The following is an 8225-nucleotide window of genomic DNA, read 5'->3' on the forward strand; positions in this document are numbered from 1 at the left end:
CCTTTCGAGAGTTATTTACAATAAAATGGCTCGTGTGTTGAAGGAAGCAATGTGTATACGCGCGCTGTAGTTTGAAAGATCTGGCAAATGTGAATAGGAATTCTCTCAAACTTACACGAAGTGAGACAAAAATGTTACTGCTAATGAAATTTGAGTAATATTTCGAGGCCGATGTTCCTTGAATCAGTCAGACAGAATGAGTAAGTTTTCTGCGTACGGGATGAAAATGTGGATTTTATGGGATTTCTGTAAATACGAAAAAAACTTCGTATTTACAGAAACCAGAACTTGACATTGGAAAAGGACGAGGGTTAAACCCGAGGCTCCAAAATGTTCCCATTCCGAGGAAAAGAACGAGGGGCCCGAGCAATATCAAGTTAAAAAAAAGGCAGGTCGCCGCACACTCGTACAAAGGTATGATGTTGTTAGATCTTCGGTTTTCTGAAATTTGAAGGGGCCATTTCAAAAAAACGTTTTCCTGAGGATGCAGTGGGGGAGTGAAGTTTCTGCTTTTTGGATATATTGTGGGCCGTATCCTGCAAGTAGTGCCATAGCAGGCCAACCCGTGGCGAGGGCGGAATAAATTCCTAACCACAAGCCTATCTGCAAAAATTAGTTTAATATCTTGACGTCATGTCGACGTCGTATCAGATATTAAGCTGATAAGAACAGAAAAATTTTTTATTGTTCAATGTTTCTTGCCATTTTACATAGTGTTGGTAAGACCATGGCATGTTATACCAACAACGCACACAGTGCGATTTTAGATTTCATATTTATTTGATGTGGGAGATATATACATATTTACAAAATTTACTTAGCCGTGAAGGTCCTTTATACAAATGTTATATAATGATCGCATATTGAAAACCAGTCACTGAGTCCAACAGTGTCTATTTAGGATTGTTTTATTCCAGTGAGGTGTTCAACATATATATCCCTAGAAAATTTAATGGTTTCGCTAACTGCGAGTTTCTTTAAAAGGTTTCCATATTTGTTGCTGCACAGCCTACGTAGCACTCTGTCATTCTTGTCGTCCCAAGAGCCGAGAGAACCAATGATGATGGGATGGATCTGGACATCGGTGTAATCTCTCCTGAGCAGCTCAACAACCGGGCGATACTTGGAAATCTTTTCCTCTCTGGCGGAAGAAAAAGCAGCAAGCCTATTCTCAAACGGGATGGTGACGGGATGGAACGGGAAAAATTTTTTATTGTTCAATGTTTCTTGCCATTTTACATAGTGTTGGTAAGACCATGGCATGTTATACCAACAACGCACACAGTGCGATTTTAGATTTCATATTTATTTGATGTGGGAGATATATACATATTTACAAAATTTACAAAATTTACTTAGCCGTGAAGGTCCTTTATACAAATGTTATCCAATGATCGCATATTGAAAACCAGTCACTGAGTCCAACAGTGTCTATTTAGGATTGTTTTATTCCAGTGAGGTGTTCAACATATATATCCCTAGAAAATTTAATGGTTTCGCTAACTGCGAGTTTCTTTAAAAGGTTTCCATATTTGTTGCTGCACAGCCTACGTAGCACTCTGTCATTGTTGTCGTCCCAAGAGCCGAGAGAACCAATGATGATGGGATCGATCTGGACATCGGTGTAATCTCTCCTGAGCAGCTCAACAACCGGCCGATACTTAGAAATCTTTTCCTCTCTGGCGGAAGAAAAAGCAGCAAGCCTATTCTCGAACGGGATGGTGACGTCGATTACCAGAGCGGAGGAGCCTTTGTAAAGAACCAGATCGGGGCGGAGAGAAGTACCAGGGAAGACTTGGTTGCAGAAGAGCACATCCCAGCGCCCACTCGCGGCCTTCTTCACCCGTTCAACCACAGCATTGTGACGTCGTTGGAAGATGGAAGAGTAACGCATACAGTGGTTGAGGACATGTGGGAGCGTTTCTTCACTGAAGTTGCAACGGCGACATCCACGGCGTGAATGGTCCCAGGGCTTGCAGGCATTGAGAGGTACCAGGTTCAGCCTGGCACGGTGAACAAATCTCCAGTCCGCGAAGCGCGTGAAGAACCCCTCTCTGAAGAAGTGCGAGCTCGAGCGCGAGACGGCAACACATTCAATAGCCTTACCCTGGTTCGGGAGGAGGGACAGATCTCTAATACGGGTAGCCCGTCTTAGGGTCCGGAAGGCCCGGAAGATGGTGTGCTTTTGGCTCGGGAAGATGGTGTTAGGACCACAGGAAATAGAGGGAGACCCACCAGCATCGATAGTCCAAACAATCTTGAGAAGCGGAGATGCGGACCTTGAGGCAGACTACGTAGAGGAGATGGAATTGCAAGAGGCGGCAAAGGGAGCTTCGTCGGATGCAGACAGGAACTGTGCCACTAACTCAGGAGAAGGAGCGAATCCGATGCGTGCACGGACGAAGGAGGTTAGATCATCCCAGGCGGAAGCACGAACAAAGGGATCTCTAGCGCAAAGCAGCTTGAAAGCAGAGTCGACAGCAGCGATGTCTGAATCCTCCGCAGCGAGTGGAATGCCGAGGGCACCTTTGCCGGAAAGGCCATAAAGAGATAGTTGTTAGAAGCCTCGGGAGGAAGATTCAGGGTCTTCTTGAGGGCAGGACGCAGAAAATCGTCAATCTTTCTCCAGTCTCCCTTTGCGTGCTGCGAAGTCTTCATGAAGAAGAGGAGAGAGGGAAAAAAGAAAGTCTTCAGTGCATCCAGGCGTTGCCACGGAGCGAGCTTCGAGTCCATAATCTTCTTAGCCAGGATCAAGAAATCACGTAGCTGAGCACGGAGAGGTGGAAGGTGGAAGCCCACGGGTTTGCCGAGGAAACGGAATTGATCACCATCACCGAGGGCGTGGATAGGGATGCCATCCAGGTAGAAGACGGTCGGACGCACCCTAGCAGGGCGAGAAGCATCAAGGTGAAATATGTGGCATTTACCGGGATTAAGCTGGAGACCAAGACGAGAGAAGACGTCAGAAATGTGATCCAGGTCATCCTGAAGAATGTTGGGAGAAGGAGCGAGCAGGAGGACGTCATCAGCGAAGGCGAGGACACGAGGCGAGGAAGGAGAAGAGCCAACAGAGCGGAGAACAGGATCAATGGCCAGGTTAAACAGGAGGCCGCTCAAGGGACACCCCTGACGAACACCGGCATTGATGTCTACATGGCCAGAAGCACCGTCGGAAGAGAGGAAGCAGGTAGAGGAATTCCTGTAGAGGTCTTGGATTAAGGAGACGAAGTCCTCCCCGACACCAGACGTGAGAAGTGCTGTGAAGATCGCAGAGTGCGGGATCGAGCGGAAGGCGTTGGCAATGTCGAGAGAGGCCAGACAGAGCTCAGACTTCATCCTACGGGCAAGCTGGAACTGTTGCTGGACGATGAAGTTGTGCTCAAGAACCCCATCGTGCGGCATGAATCCTTTCTGTGAGGGGTGGAGAAACTCGTCACATAACCAGTGGGTGAGCCGTTTCGCGAGACATCCAGAGAAAAGGCGAGCAATAGAAGAACTGAGGGCAATTGGCCTCCAGTTGTCAATCACCGACGGGTCCCCTTTCTTGAAGATGAGGAACGAGCGGGAAGATTTCCATGAAGACGGAACACGCCGGAAGCGAAGACAGATGTTGAATATCTCACACAAGATCTTGCAGTCTGGATCAGCGTCTCGCCAGTGGGCATACGAGAGGCGGTCAGGGCCGGGCGCAGAGTTCTCACAGGAGCGAAGCTTGGCAAGAACCTCGGCAGGAGAGAAAGGAGACAAATCGAGAGGAGGACGTTCCGATATACAGGTAGTGAAGATAGAGGAGTCGGAGTCCCTGGCGGAGTACCTTGAGGAGAATTCGAGGGCAATCTCTTCTGCAGGAATGGAGCAAGGAGAAGGGCAGTCAGAGGAAAGGAGACGGATGGCTCTGCGACGATTTCTCCGGTATAAACGTTGAATGACCCGAGGGTTAGAGGTGTTGACCGGGCGCGGAGAACCAGGCGCAGGAGGAGAAGGTGGAGGGAGCTTGACAATTTCTGAGGCAGACTCCGTGACGTTCAGAAAGCAGACCTCAAAGGAGTCCCAAGCGTCGTCGTCAGTAATCCCAGAAGAAAAGCTGTGCAGGGAATCCCAGAAGTTCAGGAGAGCAGGCTCTGTGACAGGAATTTCGTCAGCAGGAGGAATACGAGCAGGGTCATCAGCGGCCACAACGGGGACAACCTCATGAAGGTTGACATCAGGAAACTCGGAAGCGGAGAAGTCGGCAGAAGACTGTGTCATGAGCAGGTGACGATGAGGAGGAAGGAAATGCAGAGACGAGGCAATCTGGAGGAACAACAGCAAGGGAGGAGGAGGCAGCAGGCGAGGCAGAAGTCAACACTGGAGCAGGAGGAGCGGCCGAAGAGGGATGAAGAAGCCTTGGGCGAGGAGCATTAGGAGTAGTCCTGGAGACGTCATGAGGAGAAGGAGGCAGGGAGTGAGAGGCCGATACAGCAGACGAATCGGAAGAGCAAGGAGATGGGACTGGAGCAGGTGAAGAAGGAGCGTCCACAGAAGTCACGGGAGGAGCTGGAGCGGACGTAGCCGGAGATCTGGAGGACACATCAGCGGGTGAAGAAGAGGCACCAGGTGGAGGGTGCGGCTGTCGCTGTGGCACAGGAGCAGGAAGAGGAATGTCGTGGTCAATGGAAGAGTTCCTCTCAGCACGCCGGTGGAATTCGGAGTGGTTGAATAACCCTTTCCGGGAAGGACAGGAGAACGGACAAACTGTGCACTTCCAGCGGAAAGAGGCACCAGTGGAGATGACGGGAGGAGAGGTGCGGAAACAGGCATGGACAGATACGTTGTTGGCTAGCCGGGAGTTGCAAAGGCTGCACCATTTCATACATGAAGAAATGGGGGTCAGATGTTCCTGGAGCAGTTGTCTGGTGAGGGATCTCTTCATACAGGACTAGGAGTTGGAGCGGAACAGGAGGCTGCTATTGGGCTCTGTGCACATGAAGAATTCGCTTACAGGAAAGACGAGATGGAGCGTGGAACCCTCGCGGCAGGTAGTAGAAGGAATAGGAGCGCCTGAAGATGTAGCATTGGAAGGAGGCGGCGAGGCCTGAAGAGAAGTAGACGGAAGCTGCGGATGGCCAGTGGTAGAGAAGTCAGCAGCACCAGGAGAGGAGGGAGGAGGAGCAAGGCGATGACGGCGGAAGCGGTGAAAGCGTAGCTGTCTCTTGTTGAGGAACGACTTACCACACGTCGGACAGTCAACCGGAGAAGAGCAAGTGGAGACACCAGGAGACGCGGGCACGGCAGCGGGAGGAGAATTACCAGAAGCCGGGCGTGAAGGAGACACCCCGCATAGATGCAGAATCGTCGGAATATAGGAAAGACGCTCTGTCGCCAGAAGTTGCAGGAGCAGGAACAGGAGAGGAGGAAGCACTAGGAGTTCCATCAACAGAGATCGCAGAGGACGGCGAACGAACTCTTGGACTACCCGAAGGAGAAGCAGAAGTGGCAGATCGAGCAAGTAGGAACAGGAGACTTAGTCGGAGAAGTGTGCGCGCAGGAGTGTCCAGCAGCAGCACGTGACCTTGTGTGGTGACACACTGGGGAATCTGAAGAAGGGGCAGCAGTAGCAAGGATGGAGCCAGGAGAAGGTAAGGAAGGAGGCGAAGTAAGAGGCACGAGCGGTGCAGAGAGCATTTCCGGAGGAGGCGAAGTCCGGGAGCAGGAAGCGAAGACATCATTGCAGATGCGAGAGGAGGCAGACGTCCTGGCAGATATGATGGAGAGCATCTGGCACAGGGAACCATTTCTCAGCAGAGGAGGACCAGAGGGAACAGCAGAGGCAGAGATGTGGCGACGTGGAGCAGGAGCTGGGTGAAGACTACCAGACCGCGTTGTCATCACGGAGGAGTGACCCGAAGCGTGCAAATGGCTCAGACGTCTGTGTGGCGTCATGTCCAGCGATCCATCGGGGCATCCAACACTCTGTGGCAGTCCACCAAGGACAGGTGGCATCGGAGGGAGACCAGTAGTCGGCGACGGTATCCGAGGCGGCCGTGGAGACACAGGAATGCATGGCAAGCCGGGTGACTCTGACATCTGAAAATAGAGCTCGAAATCGAGAGTACAAATAATTAGTAATACTGCTAATTGGCAATTGGCAAGATCAAAGCGAGAATGGAGAGCAAGAGTCTTTGCAGAAGATTCGGTGGCTCTGGTAGAAAAAAAACATGACCGGGGTAGGCGGAGAAACTAGCGCGTGCAACTAGCCGATTCGGAAGGAAATTGGTGTCGAGCTAAGGATACACTCAGCCGAGTGGCCTGTCTGCAAGGATACCAATGGAGGTAAGTCCCTGGACCCACGACGAACTGGGGGTCGAGGCACCTACCGAGACTAAATGATCGAAAGGAAAAACCATTGACAGGAAAGCAAAGACGATGACCAGGACTTGGAAGATTACGCCCCACTAAAGGCCGCACCCAGCCGGGTGTCCTTTTCACATGGATGGGTAATCGGAAGCTTACTCGATCCCTGACCTGTGGCAGAACACAGGCTAAGGGCTCACGGCTACTCCGGAACACTAATCCGAGTAAGCATAAAATCCAACCAGTTAGTTCGAACCTAACCTGGACATGGGAAAAATAAATAAAACGAAACAAACGATACCAGAAAGAGGAAAGAGATAGATATGAAATAAAGGAAAGACCACGCCCACCATAATAGTGAGTTTGTGGAAAGGAAAAAATAAGGGCTCAACGAAAGTATTTTAACACTAAATAGCGAAAAAATACTTAAGAAGAGCAAGAATAGACAGGAAAGAGGTAGAAAAAGTTAGACCTCGCCCATCACATGGATTAACCGAAAACGGCTAGTTCAGTGAAAGCGGGAAAAGACACCTGCACGCTCACAGGGAAAGGAAAGATTCCTACTGACGCAAGTAAAGGTCACCAACCCATCAAGCATCAGTAGGAGAAATGAGAGGAAAAATAAAGCAAAACTTACCAAAGATCCACCTTGGCTCCGCCTTCAGCTCCGTCCTCCGGATGAGGCAAATACTCTATCAGCATATCCACCGGTGAACCTATAAAAATAAATCAAACCGGCAAATTAAGCTGATAAGAACAGAAATTTTTTACTTACAAATTATACATGCCATTTTACAAGAGTATTGAGAGACCATGGCACGTCTTTCAATAACGCACGCAGTGCGGTTTGTTGATACATAATGGAAATTTGAGGTTACATAAGATATAAAGACAGTGATATAATACAGAGGATACTCTCTCTCTCTTCAGTTCAAACGTTGCAGTTGAAAACACAGAGTGAAATATTAGGACCTTAAAACAATTAAACAAACAGAAAAATTACAAAAAACACTTTACAAATTAATTTGTAATATGTACAATCAAACAGTACTTTTTACTTTACAATTAATGATTACTTTGTATTCTACACTTCCACACTAGCGGCGGGCAAGCCATCTCAAAACTCAGAATAAACTGCTTCCTGCATAGTGCAGCCATCTATTGGCATTTTCCCAAGTTTGTTAATATTAATGTGCCAACAAAATAAATGAATGAATGAATGAATAAAAACATAAATACAACAATTCGTAACAATAATTGTAGACCATTACAATTAGCTGGCGTTTTTAAATCATACAGAGAATCAAAACAAAACATTAGGAAACAGACAGAAAAGTCTTTGTTGCTGCAGTGTGCCTACAAAGATTTTACACCCTTTCGAGAGTTATTTACAATAAAATGGCTCGTGTGTTGAAGGAAGCAATGTGTATACGCGCGCTGTAGTTTGAAAGATCTGGCAAATGTGAATAGGAATTCTCTCAAACTTACACGAAGTGAGACAAAAATGTTACTGCTAATGAAATTTGAGTAATATTTCGAGGCCGATGTTCCTTGAATCAGTCAGACAGAATGAGTAAGTTTTCTGCGTACGGGATGAAAATGTGGATTTTATGGGATTTCTGTAAATACGAAAAAAACTTCGTATTTACAGAAACCAGAACTTGACATTGGAAAAGGACGAGGGTTAAACCCGAGGCTCCAAAATGTTCCCATTCCGAGGAAAAGAACGAGGGGCCCGAGCAATATCAAGTTAAAAAAAAGGCAGGTCGCCGCACACTCGTACAAAGGTATGATGTTGTTAGATCTTCGGTTTTCTGAAATTTGAAGGGGCCATTTCAAAAAAACGTTTTCCTGAGGATGCAGTGGGGGAGTGAAGTTTCTGCTTTTTGGAT

The 8225-nt window shown here is 48.2% G+C and overlaps 1 pseudogene; it reads right to left on the bottom strand.

Annotated features, from left to right (window-relative positions):
* Positions 1-519: 519 nt before the first annotated feature.
* On the bottom strand, positions 520-697 carry LOC146994519 (U2 spliceosomal RNA; annotated as a pseudogene).
* Between the last annotated feature and the right edge of the window lie 7528 nt (positions 698-8225).

This window comes from Stegodyphus dumicola, chromosome 11 (genome assembly GCF_044657685.1).
Source record: "Stegodyphus dumicola isolate Sdum_Otavi_A_Nest chromosome 11, ASM4465768v1".
Lineage (NCBI taxonomy): Eukaryota > Metazoa > Arthropoda > Arachnida > Araneae > Eresidae > Stegodyphus > Stegodyphus dumicola.